At 39.2% G+C, this 13800-nt stretch overlaps 1 protein-coding gene across 10 annotated transcripts in view; it reads right to left on the bottom strand.

Annotated features, from left to right (window-relative positions):
* GALNT1 (polypeptide N-acetylgalactosaminyltransferase 1) overlaps positions 1 to 13800 on the bottom strand; it is a 184914-nt gene that overhangs the window by 170450 nt on the left and 664 nt on the right. The gene's annotated exons all lie outside the window — the stretch shown is intronic.

The following is a 13800-nucleotide window of genomic DNA, read 5'->3' as shown; positions in this document are numbered from 1 at the left end:
GGTGCCACAAGTACTCCTTTTCTTTTTGCTCTAGGCAGTTTACCTTAAGCTTACTTGGCCTAATGTCTTCAGTACTAATCCATTAGCCTCAATCAGCACAGTTTTTACCTCACCCAAAAACAGGATATTTTTCATTTTGTCCCCTTTACATACCAACAGTCTTTGATAATTTTTTTATTAAAAAAAAATCTACATAACAGATAGCAAGTCAAGGATTGATTTCAATTAAACTGTTTGACCCTGGCAGCAGCTGCAGTTAAGATTTCAACTGCAAGGCTGTAAAAAAAATTAAGACACCATTTCCCTCTTAAAATTACATTAAACTGTCTTTTGCAGCAGCAACTAATAAAGTACAGTTTATTTACTACTAAGACTCTCTGGCATAGTTGACAAATTCAACCATTACTAGCCTTTCTGTCAGACTGAACTATCTGACCATAGCTGAAAAGCCAGACCTAGTTTTTCTCAACCTCCCCCCAGGATGAAAACACTAACAGATATCACATTAAAAAGAGGTTCAGACTCAGGCATGTTCAACAGTGCATGTCTTCTTAGCTTCAACACCTCTTCCGTAATATGTATATGTAACTATCAATTAGACCCATGCCCTACCCCTTTGACTGACAGCTCCATTCTCCTGCTTAGTCCCTGAAGCCGCTTCATTCTCTCTCCTCCACCCCCACTCAGCCCCTCTTGCTCCCTTGCCTCTGACAGGCCAATGTTGCTCTGCGTGTCATTCAGCCTATTCCCATTTTGTCCTCATCAGGCAGGCAAGGAAACCTGATACTCACTTGGACAGCACTTTTAACTAGTCCCATTCTTCTGGGCAATAAGATTTCTCTCTACCTGGTCTCCTCTCCTTATAACCCCTCTCTCAGTAGTTCCCAAACTGTGGGTCATGACCATAAACAGGGTCATGCCATCAGCAGATGGGGTTGTGGTGATCCCTGGTGTCCCCCACACACTATTTTGTTCTGCACAGCCTGACCTCACATGTAGTGTGTGTGAGGTCACAATGCAGGGAGGACACCATTTTGCTCTACAAAATGGCGTCCTCCATGCCATCTGGGATCCCAGGAAGAAATTAAAATTGGGTTGTACCAGCAAGAAGTTTGGCAACTCCTGCCCTGACTATATTCACAGAACTGACCATGCTGCCTTGGTTAGACAATCACGAGGCTGCTGAATCCCACATGCCCATAGCTTGTTAGAGATGGCCAGAGTTTAGGCACCATTTCTGGCTTTGGGCCTCTGAACACACTCCAGGTGCAGACCTCATGCCTACACTCCTCTTGGCAGCAAGAGCCCTGTGGTTCAGTTACTTAGGCCCTGAAACTTCTGCCATCTCCCCCAAGCCTTCCCAGCAGCAACTGCACTTTCCCCCAACTCTCACAGAAGATGTGAGCCTTCTGATTCACACATTACCTTTTCAGGGATAGGCATAGTGAAAGCAAACTTACTCACAGACGTTACACAGAATTCTAACACAATTTACTTAACACGGGATATCTAGACAAAATAGTGAACACCCTATTCACATTTTCCCTGCCACAGTTTCTTTGCCACTCTGTAGAGTCCTCTTAGTCCAACATCCTTCCTCTCCTTGCACATGACTTCTCGTATGGTCTTTTCTTCTTTTCTCACAGCTGCTAAGAGGCTCTTTTATAACCTCCATCCCCTTCAGATGATTTCCTGATCAGCCTCATCAGGTGATCAAATGCCTGCCACATGATCTGTTGCTTAATCATCAGCCTACCTGAACAGATTAGTTTTCTGGGTAGGCAACAGCCTATTGTAAAGTCTAAGGTGGTTCAATTTCAGTGGGAGACCACTTACATTGGACCTTTCACTATTAGGCCTGTGCTACCACTCAATTCCACTCCAACATAAAGATAAATCATAACAGAGAAGACAAACAAATCCCACATTAAAAAAAAATTGAGCTGTATCGAACAGACTGCAGACACTGTTTTTAAAGTCATAAGCTGTACACAGGCAGATACCCAAAATCACTGCAGACTCCTTCCTTAGAAGACCTGCATCTGGGCACTGACACTGCTTCCCATTGAACCTCTCATTTTTCAGACAGCTAGAGGTAGTCAGAGAGATATGAAACCATCATTCTCCTAAAGGTCAAGGGTGCTACTTTCCACAGCACTCCTAGCCCTTGCTGGACAATCACACCAAATTAGATTCTAGCTAATATGCACTATTATTAGATTAGTTTAACAGCTGTCCCTCATTTTCCTCAATGTCTTTCCTCCCTCAGCCCCATCTTCTCCATTTACATGGCTATGTAATAAGTAGTTGGGCACACCCTTAAATTTTGATTAAAGAAACAAATATGGCCATGATTCACAACTGAGATTGTAGGACTTGTATAGTTTTGGTCAATCGTAAAAAGTGACAAGTGATTTAGGTTTCAGAGTAGGGTTTCTCAAGCTTTTTAGAGTCCAGCTTGACACATCTTAAAGGGTCCGGCTGTCAGAAGGTCAGTGCTCTCAGTATTTTCTGAAATCCAGCTAGCCAAAAACTCAAAAAAGGTAACAAAATGTTTAAGTACATCAGAAGCAAGAAGCCTTCTAAACAACCAGCGGGGGCCCTGGATGATCGAGACACGAAAGGAGCACTTAAAGATGATAAAGTCATCGCGGAGAAACTAAATGAATCTTCGCTTCAATCTTCACAGCTGAGGATGTTAGGGAGATTCCCATACCTGAGCAGTCTCTTGTAGGTTACAAATCTGAGGATTGTCATAGATTGAAGTGACATTAGAGGAGGTTTTGGAATTAATTGAGAAACGTAACAGTAACAAGTCACCAGGACCAATGGCATTCACACAAGAGTTCTGAAAGAACTCAATGTGAAATTGCAGAACTATTAACTATGGTTTGTAACCTGTCCTTTAAATCACTACTACTGTACCCAGTGACTGGAAGATAGATAATGTAATGCTAATTTAAGAAGGGCTCTAGAGGTGATCCTGGCAATTATAGACCGGTAAGTCTAATGTCAGTACCGGGCAAATTAGTTGAAACAAGAATAAAAGGTTAGATGTTGCTCACCAAATGGGCAGCTGCTCAGTACTTTGTTTTCCCTTATTATTCAATGTGCAGCCCCACTATTCACTATTTATTTCCTCACAAGAGTTTCTATGGTACTTCACTGCATATCCGAGTACTTTACAAAAAGTGATTTTTATTTATTTTTTTAAACAATACCTCTGTAAGGTCAGGTGCTATTATGAGTCCCATTTTATAGATCGAGAACTGAGGCACAGAGACAAGAAATCAAAAATTTCCACTATTTGAGATGCCGAGAGCTTGATTTTTGCAGAGCACTTCGCATTATATAGCGCTTCATACATTCAAAGCACATTCAATCCACTGACTTCAGATGCATCTGAGTGCTCAACACTAGTGAAAATAAGACCCCAACTTCTCAGTTGTCCAGTTAGTGACCACTTGTGAAAACTGTATTTTAACTGACTCGTCCAGCATCACAGAGGATGCAGAGGCAGGGATAGAATCCAATCCTCCAGGGCAGCTTTCAGCTGCCTTAACTATGAAACCATCCTCTGCCTCATTCACCACACACTTTCCAACTTCTGCAACAAATGAGGCAACCATCACACAGACGACAAACAGTCTCCTTGATTCTGGACTCCAGTCATGGAGCTTCCTCCTCCATACTGCCTGGGAGCCAACAGCAAGAGTATTGAGTACTCAGGGTGTCACAGCAGCTGGGAGCAGCAATGGTAAGGAAAGTCTCACTCAGCCAGCCCATTCTCAGCTCAGGCAATCTTCAAAGAACTTCTAGAAAAAATCCTAACAAGTCTTTATTGAGTATATGCAACCTGATTTTTCAAAGGCTTATCACTTGGCCAAATGTGAGTGTTTTTCTCCCAGAGAACAGAGAAAGGCCCTGACAAATTTCAAGCCCTTGCTCCAAAGCATAAAGGTAGTAGAACTTCTCAACTAAAAGTTTCTTAGAAAAAGATATATATTCCAAAAATATGGGCATATTTCCCCAGTCTCATTCTCAGAAATAGTGAACCATTTTTGCTAAAAATGTTCCCAAAAAATTAGTCTGAGAACATGCAACCTGAAAAATTTAAACCCAAATGGCTGAAGTTCAGCAAAGAAAACAGGGTTTGAAATGAGACATGTCAGACAACCTTAACTTTAGGTGGCGCTACCAGCTCCATATAATAAACAAACAATAAGTAGCGATAAACAAAATGAGAATTTGGTACACATTAGGCTAGTCTCTTACTATGACCACACTCTTGATACTTAAGACAGCTTTTCCTAGAAACTAACTTTGTTACGAAACAAAGTTGTTTTTGTTGACTTCTATCTACCCTTAAGATGTAAATATTTTTAGGAACACTATAAACAAATATATTGCATATAAAGTTATCCATCACTAAGACCTGAGATGCTTAAAATTGGAATTTAAAAAAAAAAAAAAAAAAGATTTCAACATACAAAGTATTTTCCCCAATAGAGGACCTGACAGACTAATTTCAAACAATTCAATGAGAAAGAGAGCACTAAATAAGCAGTGCAGAGGACAAAGGTGGGAAAGCAATTAATAGAACTGCACAGAAATTCTGGGAAGGCCAGAACTACAGCATGCTAAATTATTTTATTTATGTAATGAAAAGATGACAGTCTACCCAATAAGTTTCCTGGAGGCATCACAAAGCAGCATCTTCAGGAGGAATTTCAGAGGTGAGAAAGTAGCTTACTAGCTAGCTTACCAATAGAACTGTTGTAATTTTCCACCACTAAAAAGGCCACTCCGTTTTTATTCAATGAAACACAGTATTTCACTTCACAAGCATGTTTATTACTCAAACATAAGTACACAGTACATAGGCACAGTCCTAAATGACAAGTCAAATTCTGCAAGAACACAAAAATCCCAGCATACTATTCAGGCCTACCACTCCTTTGTGTCTGCCTCTTTCCAGATATATACCTTGAATTGCTTGCCATTACCTGAACGATCATATTCCAAACACTGGAATCCTAGCTTTTCTCCCCTTTCACACTTCTCCAAATACCCCTTCACCATATTATTTTCCCCCATAGTGCAAGCAAACTGTGGATGTCTGATGTAGCTGTTGGTTTTTAGGAGAAAGCAGTTTGATGAAGGGCTGTTTGCAAAAGAACGAATACAGGGGTGTTAGAAAACTAGCATCCTCAGGGGCCAGAGTAAAGGTTGTGAAGCAGTATATGATGTATGGCAGTTGTGACAGTGTGCGCCTAAGGGTGAAGGAATACAAAGTGCACATTGTCCAGCAACTTAACTTTTCATTTCCTTGCTTTTGTGGATTTATGTCACATATATTGTGTGCAGAGTAATACTGACTGCTTCCAAACCAAGTGTATGCATCTCAATGTTTTTTTTATGCCCATTTGTTTGGCAGCAAGTGTTTGTGAAGAGAGAAAAGGGTGGAATTGTCTGGGGTAGGAGAGCAGTTGCTGATGGAGAATATTTTATCTTCCAACAGCTGTGCACAAACCCACCTGCTGTAAGATAAAATCTAACGGAAGGATTAGCTCCTGAGAGAGTTACATGCATTCAGTCCTAGTCAGGCTGTACATCCAATGCATATTTTTTACTGATTATGGAAATAATGGCTAAAAATGACATTAAATTCAACTATTAAAAATCCCTATTGCTAATTGCAATACAATTACTGGAGACACCTCTACCAATATGTTGTCTAGAGACACGGTGGATGAGGTAATATCTTTTATTGGACCAAGTTCTTGGTGAGAGACAAAAACTTTGAGCTACACAGAGCTCTTTTTCAGGTCTGGAAAAGACACTCTGAGCGTCACAGCTAAATACAAGATGGAACAGACTGTTTAGCATATGTAGTTAGCACCACCTCTAAGGCAGCGTTTCTGAAACGGGGGATCCCGACCCAAAAGGGGATTGCAAGTAAGGGGGTTGTAAGGGGTTGCAAGATCAGAAAAATATTGTTGGCAGAAGGGAGTGCTCCATGGAGAGGGGTACATCAGCCACTTCTCTCTGGCCGCCCAGCTCTGAAGGCAATGCCTCTGCCAGCAGAAGTAAGGGTGCAATACCATACCTCCCTTACTTCAGCTCTGAAAGCAGCACTGCCGCCGGCAGCCACGAAGGATGGACGTCCAGCAGCCACCACTCTCTGGTGCCGATGGTGGCAATACCACACCATACATAACATATATAATGATTACATAATTCATTTAATGCTTTTATGCGTATGTACACTAATTTACTATCACTGGTGTTTTTGGGGGGTGGTGGAAAGAGCATCAAAGCCTGAAATATTTTCAAAGCTTCTCAGCCTAAAAGACAATTGAGAAGCTTGAAGACCATAGTGGAAGAAGCACACAAAAAGGGACAGCCCCCAAAGGTGGCATCTCCAGCCAAATGGATTGAAGGAGACCAATGCAATAGGAGAATAGATTCAAAAACAGAGAATGACAGATTTATGTAGGGTCTTAGAGATTACAAGAAACTTGAACTTCATGCAATGGAGAAGGTGGTCAAGAAGGATGGTCTTCTTGTTAATGGGCTGAGATTCAGTAACTGGGTTCAGTTCCAAGGATCTACAAAGGACTGTGTGGTCTCAGACAGGTTCCCCCTTCTGTAAAATGAGGATAACATAGCTGTATCTCACAGGGGTGAGGCATTCATATACTGCAGTGTTGACGGCCAAATAATTTGATAGGAAAAAAGGTCAGATTCAAGTACCTTTCTGTAGGAAGCACCTGAAAGACCTGAACTCTATGTGATGTATGATGCAAGAGAAAAAGTCAAACATGACCTCGCAAGTTATTGACCTGAATCACAGATGTATCAACTTTCCACAATCTCAATTGCTCTTGTTCCACACTATAGGTCTATGATGACAGACACTGATTTGTCATATGACTCCACCAGTCACAAGCAAGAAATTCTCTTATATGAAGTTATGACTACAGGAATTAAGCAACTGTGACATGGATGTGATCCTAGTAAGTTTCACTCTGATACAAACAGCAATTCCCCATAAGAAGCAAAAACAGTGGTTACTCAATCTACATTAGGAAATTTTACACAAGCATCTCAAGTGATTCTACCACCTGTGCAACTGAACCATAGTTAGCACACGTAGAAGCTCTTAAGACTACAACAGCTTCCTACATTTTTTTTTTAAACTGTTAACTGAATATGTTAACATCTGAGGACAACCTAAAAAGTTAAATGCTGTGAGATAAACAAGGTCTGCCTGCTGAATCCTCATCTACATTAGAGCTGCAAAAATAATAATAAAAAAAATACTAACTCCTGTTCAGATAAACCAATGGTAGGCAGAGTCATTGTTCTTTGTTCTTCAATATTCCCTGAAGCAAACAAGGCTACAAAATGTTCTGTTCATACCAATATGGCATATCGATGGAAGAGAGAAAATGCTTCCTTTTCCTCCCTTTACAAAGAGCGCCCCCAGCAGCTGCAATTGCTGCTGATCCTGCATCCAGAGCTTCTACGGAAGCTCAGCAAGAGCAGCAGTGTGAAAGACTATTCCTACTGGGTAAGAACAGCAGCATAGCCAAGATCTTCACCCACAGCATCTACTCATTGGACGTTTCAGAAGAGCAGAGCAAGAGTAAAGATTAATCCATTTTAAAGCCTATTGATCATCTAACAAGATACACACTAACCATTCAAGTACTAGCCCATTCAATATTTTTAAAACACCAGCCTGCTACAGCATATGTATTTGTTAGTATGCTGGTGGGGTTTCTTCCAGTTAACACTGTCCTTAATTAATTATGCCAAGGTACTGTAACAAATGTCAAATCAACTCACCCACTGTTTGGAAGCTCGTGTGTCATAAAATAGTGGGATAAATTAAAGACGGTACTTTATTTCCCTCCCTGCACAAGCATTTTAAGTTTCTGTCTGAGACCCAGTAATAGTTTCTCAATTTCCATAATCTTCCTGCATCACACTCACTCTCTGTAAAAGCTACCCCTCCAGTTAGTTGCAAAAGAAGCTTCTGGAGCTGAACAATGCTCCTTTAAAGGGACATTGTCAACTTAGAAATCACACTTTCCAAGATTCTTTTTACCCTACAAGTGTATACTGATGTATTTCAATTACTACTACCCTACAATGAAAAAGCCTCTATCCAAGGCTCTGGGCACTATTAAGAACCTTGCAAAAAATAATAAAAACAGACCCATCAGTTCCTCCAAGATCAAATACCTCGTAAAACAAAAGTTATTTAACATCTCCCACTGCTACCCACCTAATTAAGGGCCAGGGAAGAGAGATGAGCCTCTCACCACAGCCTGAAAGTTCAACACTGGCTAATACAGACCAAGGTGGGGATTGAGTTCCAAAGACATGCATCTCAAATTCCTCCACTAACTGCAATTTCACCAGAACAGGGTGTGAGTTGGTCTCAGATCAGTAGATCCAGGCTATTTAGGGTTTTGTGTCAAGAATAAAAATCCTACAGTCAATGCAAGCTTATTGTAATTGAAAGATAAAAGTTTGCTATTTCACAAATATTTTTGTATTATCTGCCTCACTATTTCCCCTGTGCAGTCAGTTTCTACTGTCTGTGTTCTCCCATAGTCACAGAAGGGAGGAAAAAAAGTTGTAAGAACTGGCACTGCCACAAAAACTGGGAGAGGAATCAATGTCAATGTTTTATTTATTTTGACTAAGTTCACATTGACAGCATCTTTTAAAATCAACCACAAGGAGCACTAAACCAGATACTCAGTTCCCCAGGCCCTCCAACCGAAGGGACAAGAGATCAGGAATTAAAACTTCCTTTACGGAAGTATAAACTGCTTGGTCACCTACGTAGACCACGGTTTCAGAATATAAATAAATACCTGTTAGTGGATTAGAATCAGACTTTCACTTGAATCTATTAAAACTCCAGAAGGAGTTCAGAGCTATTACAGGAATATATAAAATATTTATACAATTTTGAAAGTCAGTGGTTTCTATTTTTGGTAAGAGTAGATGTCCTTTAAGAATCTTTGTACTCCATTGCATAAACCCATATATTTAAATAATCAAAAAAGCGAGTAATGGAAATGTTAACCAACTCTTTAAAATATACTAACTTAAATATATCAATTTCTTTGATTTTATGATGGGCCTATTCCACATAATGGACTAAATGTGATCAAAGATTATAAAAGACAAACGGCTTCAGAGGAACTGGAAGAAGGACAAAAAGAAAAGGAGTACTTGTGGCCTTAGAGACTAACAAATTTATTAGAGCATAAGCTTTCGTGAGCTACAGCTCACTTCATCGCATGAAGTGAGCTATAGCTCACAAAAGCTTATGCTCAAATAAATTGGTTAGTCTCTAAGGTGCCACAAGTACTCCTTTTCTTTTTGCAAATACAGACTAACACGGCTGCTACTCTGAAACCTTGAAGAAGGACCTATCACAATACCTTTATGAAGTCACATGGTTAATGCAGGTTTTATTTTGGAGAGTTATATTTAGAAAGTTAACATCAAGGTAAGTAAAACTACTCATTTGATTACAGCACTGCAGAAGCTGATTTCACACAAGAATTATTGTTTTAATAGCTTGTTGTATTCTTAGATAAGAAATAGGAAACTAAGTAGAATAAATGAACAATTTAAACAGGGCAAAAGGTTTAACACTGGGCAGATATAATTAGGAGCAGTTGTTTAATATATTATTAATAATCCTGAGGAGGGGTAAGGAGTGATATAGCAAAGCTACAGATGACAAATTATTTAGGTTAGTTAAAGTCAGAGAAGACTGAGGAAATTCAGAGAGATCTTACCCAAGTAGGTGAACAGACAAACCCAGGACAGATAAAGATTCAATGGCAATAAATGCAAGAGAAATAAAAAAAATGAATTACTAATACAATCACAGAGTTCTAATTTAACTGTCAGCTCAGGAAAGGACCAGAGCATCTTTGGACAGCTCAAGGAAGACCTCTGTACATGAGAAACTACTAAAAAAAATAAAAGAAAATAAAATATAGGATGCCCCATGAATGTGACTGAGAAAATAACTGAAACAATGTAATTCTATAAATCAATGGTTCAATCATCTGGAATATGGCATGCACCAGCAAAAGGATATTGCAGGATAACAAGAGTTCAAAAAAGGCCGAAGAAAAAAAAAAAGTTGGCACAGAAAAAACTATATGAAGATATTAGAAACATGGAACTGTTACCTTAGAAAGAAACTAAAAAAGGGACATGATATCAGTACACACTTATGAGCCATCTACCAAGGCTAAGGGATATTCAGTGAAAATAAAAGACAGCAAAGTCAACTCTCATAAAAGGACTACTTAGTCACAGTATACAAAATTAAAGCTCAGAACTCATTGCTGTATGTCACTGAGGCCAAAATGTAGGAAGATCCAAAGGAGGGCTGGGCATTTATGTGCAGAAGAATATCCAGTTAATAGTAACTGCTAAAATTTTTGAAAGGGAAATAAAACCCCACATTCTTCAGGATTTAAGCCAAATCTATTACTACTACAGAAGGATGAGATGTTAACTGGTACACATTATCCCACATATGCTTACAGTAAGGTTTGTTACATTTCATATAAGGCTTCTTGTGCAAGTTACTATCTAAGACAGCATACTGGACTAGATCAACTATGGATGTGCTCCAGTATGTCAATTTCCATGATCCAAATAATGATGACAAGTTTAAATCCAATGTGAATTTAAACAGAACTGTTTAAAAACTTCTAAAGAAAATTTAAGGATCAACAGCCCCTCAACTCTAGCAGCACTACTGGACAAAAACATGTACTAAAAACTTGGAAGGTACCAATTGATCTGTCAAGACAAATGAGAGTCTGGATTGCGAAGCTATCTGCAAGAGTTTAACACCATAGGAATCCCGAGGAGTTTTCAACCTTCACGAAAGCTTATGCTCAGTTAAATTTGTTAGTGTAAGGTGCCACAAGTACTCCTTTTCTTTTGCAAATACAGACATACATGGCTGCTACTCAAAACCTTTCATTAACTGACGTACCATTTAAAAAAAATATTACTTTCCATCCTAAAATGTGGTTTTCGTATGTCTTAGCTTTTAAATTTTCAAGCATCAGTCAATACACTGAAACTGCTAGCTCCTTACACTTTCCTAAAATCCTGGAAGATATTCAGAGAGACCTTACTGAATTAATAGACTTCATTCCACAAATTAAGAATGAATGTGCAATAAATTAAGTAATTACTTTTAGGAGATGAAGTGAACACATTGGACATTTACTAGTAATAAAGAGGATGAAGACTAAGATGAGAATTCAGAATTTAAAAAAAAAAAAGGAGGCAATAGTCAAAAAAAAAAAGTTAAAAAAAGTTAAAAAAGGCAATTTTTATACTGTCAGTTAAAACAGTTAGCTAACCCAAGATTATGGCAATAATCTTGGGATTACCAACTTCTATGGTTCTAAAAATTGAGACACTCAAATGAACACTTTTCAAGAAGTACAGAAAGCCAGATTCTAATTTTAAATTTCTATGCCAAATCCTATCCAGTGTACTCTCACAAAATTCCTACTGAATTCAAAAGGAGTCAATTTGATTACAGGCAATTAGGCATGTGGAGAGCTGGTCCCTGTAGTTCAACGTAGAAGTGCACTGACAAAGCAACGTGAAGACTGCAGTGTTGATGTCTATACTGTATTGGGTGATGGTGAACCGATGAGTTTCATGTCTGCTGTTAATCCAATACCTTTCACCAGTACTAATGTCCACTAAACAATTTAATATACAAAACTACTCAATTTTATATTTAACTGATAAACTGAATTCACCAAATGTTTAGTGTAATTCAAAATAAGTGATCTAAGATTTATTAGCACATGCACCCATCATACACACTTTTTATTCTTATTTTCCTGGGAAATCAAGAACAATTGGAGGTCTTAAAGGGAAATAATGTAACATGCAGGTTTACATATACATGGGCTCTTGAATACCAGCCTTGCCAAATGAAGGGTAGCAAACACAATAGCCTTCACTGATAAGATAGCAGCATCCGGTTCTGCCAGCACAACAGCTTGGCACACAAGATTCACCACCACCACCACCTTCTAGCTAAATACTTCAAAAACAAGTAGTTCCCATGATACCTTTCAACAATCTAAGTTGAGATGACAGGGCATTTTTAACGTGTATATGTAAAACAGCTGCAGCATCTCAAAATTGAGCCATCCAATGCCTGTCATACAGTACTTACGGAATTTCCATGACACTGTTTACATCTCTAAAGTGTACTACCCAGCTAAAGTAGGTGTCTTTATTTGTATAATCTACCATTCTGGAAAACAGTGCTCAATAATAAATCAAAGAACACCATCTCCTGGATCCCAGAAAGTCTCAGCTCAGAAGCGATGCATGCCCTTGCTATGCTGAAAAAGCTTCAAGGATACCATTCACATCACCTCCTTTAACTGTGCATCTGCAATATTACTAACACCACTGGTCATAAAAATGTTTGCCCGCTGACCTGAGTTCAGATTTGTAGCCAATGTTGCAAAACTGATAAATATGTATGAAATCTTATACAACCTTACCAAAACCATTTACTAAAACCTAACAATCCAGGACTAAACGAAGAACCTGAATAAAATTCCAAACCCCAGAAAATGATGAAGCTGGCAATGGGAAGTGAAATGCTTCCTCCAGTATAAACAAGCTTTTGCAATAAAAATGGATTCTCTGGTGTCCCAAGTCAGAAATGTAACAGGCAGCATGGTTGCCGCTATTTTTGCAAAGGATCTCTAGCAAGGAATAATAGACAGTGTATAAAAATACATAGCTATTTACATAGTTTTGGTTTGCACAGCTGTTGGTTGCTGTAATTTACAGTTCATATACCACCAACACAATTTATAAAGGTTTCAGAGTAGCAGCCCTGTTAGTCTGTATCCGCAAAAAGAGAAGGAGTACCTGTGGCACCTTAGAGACTAACAAATTTATTGAGCATAAGCTTTCATGAGCTACAGTTCACTTCACTGGATGCATTCAATTTATACAGGAGAACAGAAAATTCTGGTTTACTTTTTCACTACCACAAAAAATATTTTCCAAAGGAGCTGCTGCATACAAAGCCTTTATTTCGTCATTACACAAGTAAAACTATTCCCCCATGTTTATTCCTCCCCCCACCCCCCGCCACTGTTCCTCCGTCGTTCTTGACAACTGCTGGAAATTAGGTATGTGATTTACCCCCCCCCCCCAACCTTGCTCGTCACTACAAAAGGTCCCCCCCACACACCTCTCCTGCTGGTAATAGCTCACCTTACCTGATCACTCTGGTTACACTGTGTATGGTAACACCCATTGTTTCATGTTCTCTGTGTATATAAAACCTCCCCACTGTATTTTCCCCTGCATGCATCCGATGAAGTGAGCCACACGAAAGCTTATGCTCTAATAAATTGTTAGTCTCTAAGGTGCCACAAGGACTCCTGTTCTTTTTGCAGATACAGACTAACACGGCTGCTACTCGGAAACCCCCAGAAGTGTAGCAGTAACAGGTTCTGGACGCTGCTGAACGCAACGAGCTACTGTAACCTAAAAGATTTGGCCATATTTAGTAATAAGTCTGGGAAAAGGAAAAAGGCCCGTCTTTCTTAAAAAATACTAGCCCACTATTAAAATAATCAGTGGGGGTCACAGACAAGCGAACTTGTTTTAAAGCAACTGCCAAAACCAAAAGCGTTCGGGTGTTTTTTGTTTTTGTTTTTTTAACTCCTCTTCAGCTTT

The sequence above is a fragment of the Dermochelys coriacea genome, chromosome 2 (genome assembly GCF_009764565.3).
Source record: "Dermochelys coriacea isolate rDerCor1 chromosome 2, rDerCor1.pri.v4, whole genome shotgun sequence".
NCBI lineage: Eukaryota > Metazoa > Chordata > Testudines > Dermochelyidae > Dermochelys > Dermochelys coriacea.
This window is presented reverse-complemented; position numbering and strand designations above follow the sequence as displayed.